The 14,000-nt window shown below is 39.3% G+C and overlaps 1 protein-coding gene across 1 annotated transcript in view; it reads right to left on the bottom strand.

Annotated features, from left to right (window-relative positions):
- nfil3 (nuclear factor, interleukin 3 regulated) overlaps window positions 1–11,987 on the bottom strand; it is a 28,664-nt gene extending 16,677 nt beyond the window's left edge. Inside the window, exon 1 of the mRNA XM_028804873.2 lies at window positions 11,802–11,987. The gene's annotated coding sequence lies outside the window, so the exon portion shown is untranslated. The remainder of the gene's footprint in view (window positions 1–11,801) is intronic.
- Between the last annotated feature and the right edge of the window lie 2,013 nt (window positions 11,988–14,000).

Below are 14,000 nucleotides of genomic sequence, written 5' to 3'. Positions count from 1 at the left end.
TGCGCACGTGCGTAGTCTCTCCCGTTTCACTCTGGGGGGGGGGGCTTTGTGTGGCACTTGCGCACTATGTCTTTTGCATCCACGGGCAGGTCCCTGCGTCCATATCCGGTTTACCATTCTCGTTTAGTAATATGGATGGTATACAGTATATAAACTACTGTATATGTCCAAAGGTATGTGAACAGATCATCCCTCCAAATGATTGAGTTCAAATGTTTCTTCCACACCTATCGTTACAATCAAGCATTGGCAGTGGAATGGGTCCTACTGAAAAGCTCAGTGACTTTAAACATGGCACTTTTGTAGAATGCCACCTTTGCCACAGGACAGATTGTGAAATTTCTGCCCCTCTGGACCAGCCTCAGTCAATTATAAGTGCCATTATTGTGAAATGGAAATGTCTAGGATCAACAACACCTCAGCAACAAAATGGCAGACCACATAAACTCACAGAGCAGGGCTGCTGAATGCTGAAGCACATAATGTGTAAAAATCCCATGTCCTCTGCTGCATCAGTTACAACATTGGCACATGAACTGTGCATCAGGAGCTTCATGAAATGGGTTTCCATGATTGAACAGCTGCACCTAAGCCTAAGATTACTACGTGCAACGTCAAGCATTGGCTAGAGCACACCACTACTGCACTCTGGAACAGTGGAAATGTATTTTCTGGAGCGATGAATCATGCTTCACTATCCATAAGTCTGATGGACGAGTCTGGGTTTGGCGGATGCCAGGAGAACGCTACCTTACAGATTGCTTAGTGCCTACTATAAAGTGGAGAAGGGTAAATAGCCTTGGGCTGTTTTTCAGGGTTTGGGATGAGGCCTCTCAAATCCAGTAAAGCATACTGTTTATGCTACAGCATATATACAGCATATAAAGACATTTTATACAATTGTGTGCTACTAACTTTGTACCAACACTTTGGGGGAGGCTGTGTTTTGTTCTAGCTTGACTGTGCTCCTGTGCACAAAGTGAGGTCCATAAAGACATGGTGGAACTTGAGTGGCCTGCACAGAACCTTCAGCTCAACCATACTGAACACCTTTGGAATGAACTGAAACACCGATTGAGAAACCAGAGCTTCTGTTCCAACATCAGTACCTGACCTCACAAATGCTCTTTTGGCCAAATGGGGACAAAGTCCAACAGACACATTCCAAAACTGTGTGGAAAGCCAATGAAGGTTGCTAAAGTGTTAATCAGTCAATCTGCACTTTATGCAGCACTACAGCAGAGTGCTTCAATGTGAATAATGTACCAGGTTAAGGATCACACTGTGGGGAAAGTTAAATGACCAGTTCCTAGTCACACTAGCATGGACAAGTGGCAGGCAGACTTGAAGCTGTCATTGTTTTCTGTAAGCCCAGCTTGCCCACCAATTGAAAGCGATATCTATGAAAGTAATAATATCGGCCCTCGTTTAGGCTCTCGTGGTGCATTGGTCAGCCTACAGTTCAGTCTCCTTGTAACATTTTATCATGCTGATAAAAGAGATTCACATAATTTCATAAATGAAGTGCAATCTACACTCCAAAGAATCCTTGCATTGAAATTAAACACATCCTCTCAGAGCACAGGAATTTCCAACCCAAGGATATGAAAGGCACCGCACTCAACAGCAAGTGCGTTCTTGAAAGTTAATCCTTCAAACTGACGTTTCCTCTTCAATCTACTAACTGAAAGCCTTCTGACAGTACAGGAAGGAATAAGAGCAATGATAACAAATTTATAGCTTGTGTTTATCTTTATCACCGTGTTATAAACTTAAACAACTTACAAGCCGCATCAGATCAATTCGGGACATATTACATAAAATGAAATGTATACATGGCACCATAATCTGTACGTCAGTTGTGTGCCTCATTTAGCTACCCATTAGCTCATTCGTTTAATATCAAACTATATGAGTAATAAAGAAACACATGACTTGCTTCTTCCCACTTCTGGCAAAATCATGATTACTTATCAACCCAACTGTTTTACATCACACAGAAGAGATGAAGAACTACAGTCTTTCCTAGCCTGAAAAGGTATGATTATGGGAAGATATTAAAAAACGAATAGGTAACACTTAAAAGGTCAGAATTAACTAAACTTTTTTTTTTGATAAGTGACAATACTTTATACAGCAGAAGCATGTGCTCTTGTAGTACTTCCCGACATTCAACACAACAGCAAGGATGGCAAAAAATAAAAAAAAACAGAAATTGTGCCTATATTACACTGCACAATGAAGGATAAACTTAAGGGGGATAAAGCAAAGTAAATAAAAAATCAAGTAATACCATGCTGCCCCTCTTAGCTTACCGATGTCCTGTCTAACAGGTGGGATAGCTCAATTACATACCCAACTCACAGTGCTAAATAAGCATGCGCTTCACCTGTCTCTCTCTTGATAGCCTGGCTTCTTTTCCTTCTTCCATTGAACCCTTGCCCCAAATTGTCTTATGACATTAAGCTTAGGGGATCTATGGCTACCCTCACAGATTCCACATTTGAAATGGCAACACAGTTCCACTCCTAAGTGTGGACCATGTGATGCCCTTTACCAGTCTGTAGGTGATTTGACCTCCTACCAGTCCTCCTTGTCTTTATTTTCACTAATTTCTCTCTTTCCTTGCCTGCAGTTCTTTCACAATGTGTACAGCTTGCTTTCAAGCTGATCCATTTCTCCAAATAAGATAAAGTGACAAACTGGTTGATGCCGTAAAAATTAAAAAAAAAAAAGTTACATCAGTGTGCTACAAAAATAAAAAAAATAAACATAAAGCATGTTCTATCACAAAACATGCAAACAAATAAGAGATGTGGTTTTCTTTAGGTGTGTTAATGTCTTAAAGGTAATGGACTTGAATGTGAACTATGTGTAGTACCCCTTTACGACCTCTGCCCAGAATGCTGTTTTGTGTAGTTCAAACTGAGACAATTAGAATAGGACTAGTTGTGCTACCCGCTGAAGTCAGGTTGAAATCTAAGCAATCAACATAGACCATGGCTGCCCATTGGTATAATAATCCGACATGCTGCTTTAAGCATTTTGTGCTTATGCACTCTATTCCTTACCCTCACAGTGACCCCCTTTTCCTTTTTGGAAAGAGCTATCCATTTACACCATTTCCCCTCAGCATCACTCATCAAACTAATCACTCCTATAGTCAAAATATTTTGTTGGGAAAATGTAGTGGTGGTCGCTACTGTATTAGCCTGGTTTAGAAACTCTAGCTTAGTCGTGTTGGGGCTTTGGATTCCTGACGTGCACACTGATTTCTGTATTTTTCACTCATCTATTACCCACCACGAGAAGCTATTAGCATTACAGCTGTAAATCTTATTCACATGGCTCGAGCGGATGCAAAAAAATCACTACCAAACCACTGTTGACAGGCAACAGAATAAGGTGATAAGACTAATTGTCTTACTTTCAAATGCTTACTTGGTATTTTTACTATGATTTTTTTTTTTTACTCTTCATCTACATATTTTGCCTATTTTTACATTTTTCTTCCTAACTTTACCAACTGAACAAACACACAGACACTTGTCCTTTTATTAAAGCAGAAGAGAGGAGAAGAAAAAGCTGTGTCTTACGCAGTGTTTGCCTAGTGGTGGCTGAATGAGTGAGTGAGTGAGTGAGTGAGTGAGTGAGTGAGTGAGTGAGTGAGTGAGTGAGTGAGTGAGTGAGTGAGTGAGTAAAGAGCTGAACATATTTTATCACTTCAAGAAAGGTGAATACCTGCTATTGAATTCATTTTTGAGAAAAACAGCATTAGTGAAAATTTTTGACGGATACAACTGATATCACATTACGCTACTTCTAGTTGTAGGGTGTATCGGACTTGCTAATTGTAGTTGCTGATTTTGTTGCTAAACGATTTCAATTTAAATGACTAAGTAGTGCTGGGCATGTCACATTTAGTGACTGTATGACAACTTTTCAGCATAGTCGTGTTTCCCCCCTTTTCGAACAGCCTATAGAATCTGACAGAGCTGGTGCTGTACAAAGCGTTAAGATTTACAGCGAGTTCAGCCGCAATCTCCAAACTTTTTTTGTTTTTTAATTCTGTTGTGGTACATAAAACATGAGACGTCAGGCAGATCAGCTTGTCTTCTGTCTGTGAAGCCAAAACACCTGTGTTCCTTATTCTTCATCGCTGCATTCTATGCATTTCTTGGTTGTCAGCTCTCGTGTACAAAGAGTCCATCCCGTGACTAAGGACAAATTGGTATCTACTGATGCTACTATACTATTATTTGACTTTATTTTAGATAATTTTTCACACCAATCTTTGCTCTTTTTGATGTTTCTGGTTCTCATTTGGGGTTTTGTGTGGCACAGACTTCAATTCTGATATAAATTTTTTACTTTAAGTTTTGTTTTTTTAGAGTTAAAATGCCGTTGGTGTTATTATTCAGCTCTCTTTCTTGGATTTTGAATTTTGGATTTTTGTAAGCTCTAGTTGTCCTTTTGATTCATTGTTTTGGACTCTTTTCTTGTTTAGGTAACTTGCTCTTTGGATTCTGTTTCTGGGTTGGCGATTTTTCAAATTGCCTAATTTTAAGGCAGCTTTCTGTATTTTTTTTTTCTTCACTCATTACTAAATAAACTTTATTATTAAGAAGCTCTGCTTTTGCTCCTTGGGCCATGGATTTTCATAGTTCCCCTGGTCTATTGTATAGGTTATACTAACTGTGTATACCTTTTGGGCCAGTCTTTAGGCCTTAATAGAAGTTTTAATTCCTATTTTTCTAACTGAAGCCATATTGAACTTTATCAACCTCTGAATACACCACTGCCATGGAGCAGCAAATGTGCTTCTCATAGTTTCTCTACTGTTGAACATCAAGGATGTTCTTATTGTTCTCTGAGGGCCAGTGACAATAAAATTATTTTAATTCACCAGAACATTCATTCTAACAAAGCACACAGAGATTTGCAAAGTCCTACAAAACAAAGTAACACTTGAAAATATGCAGGGAGACCATACAAATGTGCCAAGGCCAAAAACTGAGCAATGGGACTATGAGGTAGTCCTGCTAACCACTTTTCACACAGCTGACTAAAGGACAAAACAGTGGACTTCTAAGACAGAATCACACCTTGAACCCAGACTCATCCACTGTGAATAATTTGTGATGGACTGCCTTGACTTACTAAAGAACTATGATTAAATTTCAAATCAACTTAGTATATAAAATCCTTTAGTTTTAAATTCAAACCTCTTTGTTCTTTCTCAAATTTTATTAGACATAACCTGGGAAATCTAATTAACTTGCCCTCTGCTTTTGTCAATGCTTGCATGGTTGTCCTGGTATTTTTCTGTGTGCACTTGAAATTTAAAGTTGCCTTAAAGAGACATATATTTTACATCACTTCTAGTAATATCTGAAGTTATAGCATGTTAAATGTAGAACACTGAAAAACAAATCAAAACTATGAAAAACAAATCAACAAGTGTAAAAAAGTTGACTTTTACATTGCACTCTAAATTGCCCATTTACAGTAATGGCAGTGGTTTGGACAGAGCCGCTGTGTGGCCCAGTGATGTCTCTTTAACACGGGTCCCCTGTAGTTTCCCACTAGCTTGTGAGTGAAGGGCAGCGACAGCAGAGAACACAGAAACAATAAAAATTCCAGAGGATGATGACCAGTATAAAGGTGTGAGGTGCCAGCATCTACTATACACATTCTGTAGATATTTTTATGCTTTGTAAAATAAAAATGAAAAAAAGTAAATATACATTATAGTTTCATTTGGCTGGCAAATATGGCATATTCATGAATACACTGAACTGTAAATCTAAAATGTAATGTTTTTATTCAGCTACTGTATGTGTACACAAGAAAAACATGAAATTTATGCTCTCACTTGCAGCCACAGATAAAAGAAAAAAGTCAATCTGTTTAAAATAAATTACAAAATCTTTATCATTTCACCACAATAATTGACAAATAAAATGTAATATTAAACGAATAAAAATTGCCAATTCAATCCTCCAATGGTCCCAGTGTGATCCTGGGCAATTAACCAAATCATTTATTTTACAAACAGAGTAAGGACATGTGTTATAATAACTTGATTTTTTTCCCCTAGTACATTTTTGGTTGGGTTTCATTTGGAAATTTGGTTTACCTCAATAAGTCTAGATCAATCTGGCCTAACTGCCAAAACAAACGACTATAAAACACAAGGTTGCCAGTCCAACGTTCAATGTCCATCGCTAACTTTATGCAAACCTAAGCAAATCACATTACCTGCCAATACAAATAATTTGGCCATACTTGTAACGTGCCATGACATCGTGTTCATCACACAAAAGGTGTAGATGCAGGTAGCAAGTTGTATACACTAGAAGGCTTGTGATGCTTACAAAATCAGTGAAATCTGAACCTGAACTTCACCTGCAGGTCCTCCAGCTTTCATAATAAAGAAACAGTTACTCTATACATTTGATTTCTAAGATGCTTTTGACATAAATGTTAACCAAACAATGTACTGTTTAGCGCGTGGAACTGAAACTGCATATACATTTGAAACATTCTACATTTTTAAAGACTCAGTATTAGATTCAAGAATAAACTAATGGGTATATTCTAACCTGACACTGAGACTGTTAGAAAGGCTTCGAGTTTACTACGCAAAAATGACAGTAATCCTATTCAGAAACAACGGCAACTCCTTCAAAGAGAATCTCTTAGCGATTTATAAATTCAGTATTGCTTACCGATTTGGTATCTGTGATATTAATTCATTCTATCACATCAAGTCACTAAAGTATCAAGGCAACAAAAAAAATGTTTAGACAAAAATTTAGTCATGCAGTATAAAACGCATAATCTTTTCGGGGCAGGGTTTTTTTGTTATGCCTCATCATCAGTGCAGTTTGAACAAAGCTAAAAAAATCTGTTCAACAAGACGGCTGTTGACGTCATTTGGCAATTACAACCAATCACACAAGAACATGTGCCATATAATCCCGCCCCTAAGACGTTTCGCGTGTGTCGCTGAGATGCGCACGCGCATGAGATAAAGCTACATACTGTATAATGTTTTGCAAGAACACGGCTTCTCTTTGGAAGTAGATACTCAAAGATACGAAAACAAGAGTTGTAAATATTCCACACAAAACAAAGCAGCATCCGCTCAGCTTTAAGCCACCTTTTTGATTAAGGTGCCGTTAAAGAATAAATTGAAACAAGGCTCATGTTTTTGCTCCTAGTCTGTGCATCAGAACGGAACAATTAATAGGCGCCTTTTATTGAAAACACCCAGCAGCAGCCCGATCATCTTCAGTCTACGAATCCTCAAACCACTTCACTCCATTACCCCCACAGTTTAATACACTAATGGAATAAGCAGCGCCAATTTCACCCTTAGCACTTGCTGCCAAAAGAAACGGGACTAATCTTTTTATAAACATATTAACAGATGAATCCTCACAGTATCCAAAGCCTTCTCCGCATTTGCCTATGAAACATAACCATTGTGCACGATTCATCAATTTTGAACGTGCCTAATTCACGTTCAGGTTCGCACCCGTCTTAAACTCACTGGAGTAGAACTTGGTTCAAGGCTAGGCGCACACGATTTTTAAAATACAAATTAGGATAGCAATACCGACATATGCCTGATCGCAATAACGTGTTTGTCTCCACACCTCAGATCACCTACGCGTCAGTAAACTCTCATCTGTTCAGCAACACAGAAAGATGCGGCGCTTCTTCACGGAGTGTCCATCGATCGGGTTAGCATGGTGGCACCCAATACAGTGCCGCTTAACAAGGATCAAACAGTAATAAGGATCGCTTCACAAATTCCACTAGTTGTTCAAGTGGGATGAGGGTTGGAGTTTACACATTTAGAAAATTGGACTAGCCTTTGGATGAAATGGATGGAGGAAAACAAAAGTAAAACATGCTTACGATCAATAACAATCTTTTATTTTCACGATTTTATTAATCCTTTTTTCTAGCAAACAGCCTTCGGGCATCGAAATCCACTCCGATATAAATATGGACAAGGCAGGAATCGTCCCTGGGCATGGTATTCACTTCACTACAAATAGTGCGAAATGATCGGAAATTTACAAAGAAAAATGAATTGGGAGTACTGGAAACCGCTTGCTTAAATATTCTGGGTAAAAAAACAGTAAAACATTATCTAGTATTGTTTTAGTATTTTTGCCAAAATAAAAAAAAACATTTGTCAAGCTCCTTCTCGAGAATGTTCTCTATTTAACGCCTTGAGCAATGAGTCACCCCACCTTGGATCTCGCAGTTCTTTTTTTATTTATCTTCCGCATTAATTACATAATTCCTTGAACTCGAACGATTCTAAGTTCCGCGCTCCCAGACACAATGTCTTTGACAAATGGACTTGAAATAAGTGTGACTGGACCGGAGCCGCGCGAGCTGAGGCATCAAGCCTTAGAAAAAGCACTCGCGTAGACGTGTGTGTCCACAAAGCCGTCAGTCTTTTACTCGTTTGTAAGTGACAAGAGAAACAACGTGCAGGTCACAGTCGAGCGTATAATGTCCAACTATTCATCACACGGACATTTTAATAATATATCAGTTGGTCCTTAAACTGCAGACTGGTCTATAAATATACATGCATTTTATACGTTACGAATTGATCGTTTTCGAAATTGTGCATATCTTCATTAGACAGTTGTGGAACTGTACGATGCCCACGTGCATTTCTTTAGACAAGCTGAGTAAATAAACGTGGCCTCGTGGCAAACTTTCAAGGGAATTTCATCTGTTTTTGGATAGTATTGTGCTTTGATGAAATAATAAGAGCGGTTCTCGAAAACGATGTCAATAAAGAGAACAAAACAAACCCAATAACACACAGCTGCAATATACAATTGTAAAAACGGTACAGTAAAACACTGAGTGCCAAAAAATCCTTTATGTGATTTTTCATTATAATTATAACAGCATAAATTATTATTACATATTATTAGTTGATGCATTGCAACATTTCTGATACTATTGGATACATTTCTTTTGTTTTTCCAATTAAACTACAAGCAAGTGACTTGCTGGTTACACGTAAGTGTCACTGCAAGACATTTCACGGAAATGACTTGGCAAAGACCTAATATATTTTAGACTTTTCATGACATAATTGTATCATGTCGATTCACAGTGATACATTAGCTATAATGATATCAGTTATTCAATAGTTGTCCGCTGGGAGCTGGAGTCTATTGTAAGGTCATTTATGCACATGCCTAAACCTACTCTGGGGCAATTCAATTTGGGGTGTGTGTGGAGAAGTGGAGCAATTCAAAGAACGAAAACGTACATACGTCAAACTTCACGCTGACTGCCTGGAGTAGAATTGTAATTCAGTTCTACCCACTGCGTCACTGTGCCATCTTAGTTTTTATTTGTATGACAGACATGTGAACGACAAGAGTGCTATGGAAATGCACAGATTTATGAATATGAAAGAAACGTTTTGAATTCATCCAGACGATTAATTTTGCATTCTAAAGTTTTCGCGTAATTCAATAGCTATAGTCTGGAGTTTATTCACACATTTTAACGATGTTATTTGATAAGTACATAACTGGACTTTGTGCGCTCCATGAATTTATATTGGTCTGTTAATATCATTTCAAATATTCAGGCAAGCCATTAATGAATCACCGAATCACGGACGAAACCAGTAGAATACGCTCATTTACACCAGACCAGTTTAGAATGATCAGATAACTTAACCTGACCAGTCTGGGATGTGAAGGAAGATGGTGACACAAAATAAAGGCATCGAGAATGCGAGTGCAATTTGCCACAGAGATGGATCGTTTGGCGCTTGACTTTTTGCTAATTATAACTAATATTGTGTGTGGATATATACATTATAAAGTGGTGATGTATTACACATACACGGGTTAACTTGTGAGTTTGCGTCTTACTTTCGCAGATCTGGGTATTTAGCGTTTGATAGAGGTCTGCCTTTAAGAATAAACGCACTTTGTGACTCGTGCCTATCCGGGTATGGAAAACGGAACTAGCCGCCTCAACTTAACAACTTTTATCGCAATGTAGTAATCAGTAAACAAGTTATTAATAAGGGTGCAATATGTATTCCGCTCAACTGAGTAATGTGTGTTTGTAAGTAGACACACGACGACCAAGTAAGTGGTAAAGCCATTACATTAACTGCTTTTGAACTTTTTAGTTCGCTGTGCACGATTGCCTTTGTGGGCCGTACGGTGCTAGGACTGACACGGCACAGATTTCCCTGTCCGGGCTGATTAATACGACACGTTGCCGCTGCGTCTCTTGCGACAGAGTGCTGACGAGAGCTGTGGAGACGTGACAGGGCGCAGCGAGCGGATCAGTTCTGTTGTGCGTACTCGCGCAGTGACTGTCCTAGCATCTGTGGCTATGTAGAACAAAGGAATGCCGCAGCAGCTAACCTAGCACACTGGCTTGCTCCACCCCCGTAAGGAGCCCATCGGACAGTCGGGCCGACGGACGAAAGGTCTGCAGAAACTTTATTCCTCGAAAGCGTTTTCTTCTAAAGTCACGTTTGTAGACCACACCCCAGCCCTAGGGGAATATCTTGTTTCGATCAATCTTGCTCTTGGGGTCGTGTTGTCTAACAAATGCGGTGGACAGATAAGACAGAAGCTGTGCCCCTTTGTAAACTGAACCAGGACGTGCATCAGAATGCAACGCAACAATGTTGCTGTCGCGTCCAATTCCCACTCGGAAACAGACAGAAAGACACGCCGTACATGCTAATTATAACGGCGATCTGTGGCACACAAAGGAACACGTTTTCGGTTTTTCAGATGCAGGGCTCCATATATGCCGTGGAATAAAAGCCGGGACACTCGAATGAGGCTTCTAAATGATAACAGGCACATTAAACATTTTATAAAATCAACACCACCTTGCATAGCACGTTCACCATTCGAACGTAGTATTATGCTGCTATGAATAATACAACACCCTTAAAACAACCTTGCCAACAACACAATAGAAGGCGGCATACTGCCTTGTGTGAAGTCAGCCCTTTGCTCTAGTTTCCTTCTTTGTGTCAGGATTATAAAATCGCGTAATCAGCCCACCCTCACCCCCCTTCTTTCCAGGCGACTGCCAGCAAATTCTGTGGTTGCATTATGCAACATTTCCAGGAACTATTATGTGATCCGCAATGTGCCCTCTGCGTAACCGTAGATGAGATCGGGAAATGTTTAAAAAAGTTAAATAATCGCGGCTAACTGAAAGACAGAGTCGCCCCCCCAGACAAGGTACGCGCCCGCTCCTATCTGTTATTCTTAATTACCAGTAGGTTTCTGCCGATTACAAACCGAATGGACAGGCTTCGCAATGCCATTGTCAAGAGTACCCACATCCAACCTTCCATGCTTGCATGCGTACATTTGAGGTTGCCCCTAGCCAGGAGCACTTGCCAAGCTGATCTTATTCTCAAATCGTGGCCACGGCTTCACATGCTTTATTTTCTGGGTCACTATGTCAGTAATAACAGTGCATGCAGTACAATCGGATGCGCCCATGCCACCCGACCACCCGCTGAGCTTTATAGTCTTGAAGAAAAAAGGAGGGACATTTTATTCACTCCGGCTATTGGGAATCAGATACATTACACCAGTACGTTGCAATGCCTAAAAAACTACGTGTCTCAACAAACTACTGCAGTGTAACTGTTTACCTTAAGGTGGCGATTCTCCGTCACAATATGTAACATGCAAATTACAATTATATTTAAAAAATAAGGTACATAGAAACACACACGTAACACCATTTACCTTTACGTCACTGAAGATATACTCCGTAAGTCATTGTGGACAGGGGTTTGTAAGGCCAAAGTGGAAAAAACTTAGTTTCCAAAGGGTAAAAAATCCATATATATTAAAGTCAAGCAACTGCTCTCTCCAAAGCTTTCTCCTCCTGGAGTCTGTCTGCTCCCCAGATCTGTGTTAGTAGGTCAGTAAAGAAACGCATTGGCAGTCCCAAATAAGTGACATCAAAGCTGACCAATCGGGATGCGAGCGCTATAGCGTTGGGCCAATAAGAAAGGAGAAGGGGCGGACGCACAAATTGTGAAAACTGAATCTTGGGCACTGAGTGCAATATATATAGAAAGGCGCCGTATTGCATAACCAGGCAGAGAGAGAAAAGCCAGGTCCGCGTCTGGAGGAGCTGACGTTTTACGTAATGATCCATCAGCAGAGAGAGAGAGACGGTTAAGGTCGCCCTGCTTCTTTCATAACCGTTGAACTGCTCTAAAATTCCACCTATGCTTTAGCTACGCGATCCAAGTCGGAGACAAAGGGGTATTTCCAGACAATCAGCAAACTTGTATAGCATTAAGTCGAAAATGACTGCGTTATTCCAGTGTTTTGATTATTAAGTCTGTTACAAATTTATACAGAAAATACATCAGATAGTAACATTTACCCATATTTCGTACTACAAATATATTTCATTTGAGAATTTTCCACCTTCTTTTATCAGAAGCGCCGCATCTGGTAACGCGTGCACAGTTTAGGAGGAAAATGAAAGTCAAATCACATTTTGATACTGGCAAAAATAAATACGCAAAATAACGAAGCAAGAAATGTCTCGTTTAACCCTGGTAACAATCCATCAATAATTGTTTTAAATAGCAACAAACGCAAGCGCTAACTCACAGCTGCGTACGCAGTAAACAAGATTACAACACAGTATCAAAATGACAAACGCCTGCGTAGAATAACATTAGTGTGACATACGTAAGAACAAGAGTGCTGGAGAAGCCTGAAAAGTACCTAACATACTGAACAGTGATCACAGTGCACTGCAGTAGCGAACAGTGAAATCATATTAAAAGCGGAAACGCTTTACACATAATTTTAGCGACAATTTAATTTTAAAGCGTTACTGTTGGATGAGGGAAATAGTGTGTTTTTACTTTAGGTTTACAGTACATGTAAATGATGCAATTAACAGACCTGCAGAGAGTAGGTGTTTCAAAATATTCACCGGGTGTTGTGTAGCAAGGCTTTAAGAACATGAAGTGGCCAGAGTTAGAAGGCCTTTGTTGTGTCATTGGTGGAAAGATTAAGATGTTCAATCGATACAAACGACGCAGGTTACATACCAAGGACTTGCCAATTTAAACTCCCAGTAACGCTGTACATGTTGTTTAATTTCATATATTTGCACAGGTCTTTTACACAAAATGAAGTAAATTGTACAATTACACAGTACACATTGAGAAAAGCCAAGCAAAATGACACTTCCTATTGGCTAACTAAAAAGATTACAATATGCAAGCTTTCGAGGCAACTTAGGCCCCTTGTTCAGGCAAGATATAATGAAGAAGGGGCCTGAGTTGCCTCGAAATCTTGCATATTGTAATCTTTTTAGTTAGCCAATTAAAGGTGTAATTTTGCTTGACGTTTCTCTACATTCATAATGGCTAACACAATACAACACCCTAGTACTACAGACAGTACACATATAAAACTGCACCAGCTAAATAAATGTGACTGATTCATATGTGGTTTGTGTACTTGCCTCACAATCCAAAGTTCAGGTTTTGAACAGAGGGCCAGCTCTACCATTAAGGCAAACTAGGCAGTCGCCAACACTCTTAAAATAAAGGCGCCAGAGGGGTTCTTCAGAATGCAACAGAGGAGTCATTTTTGGTTCCGAAAAGACCCATCCATATGAAGATTCCAGAAAGAACCTTTATTTATTTATATCTATAACAGGCGCCATATAGTAAATAGCCATGAATAGACATGGCCTCCTTTCATGGGCATCAACGTTTTGGGGAACAAAAACATAGGCTAAAATATAGATAACATCTAACAATAACAAGAACAACCATTATGATAATGAAAATGATAACCATCAATCTGGCAGAGCATAGAGCACATACAGTTAGGTCCATAAATATTTGGACAGAGACCACTTTTTTCTAATTTTGGTTCTGTTCATTACCACAATGAATTTTAAAT

Source organism: Erpetoichthys calabaricus, chromosome 7, assembly GCF_900747795.2.
Source record: "Erpetoichthys calabaricus chromosome 7, fErpCal1.3, whole genome shotgun sequence".
NCBI lineage: Eukaryota > Metazoa > Chordata > Cladistia > Polypteriformes > Polypteridae > Erpetoichthys > Erpetoichthys calabaricus.
This window is presented reverse-complemented; position numbering and strand designations above follow the sequence as displayed.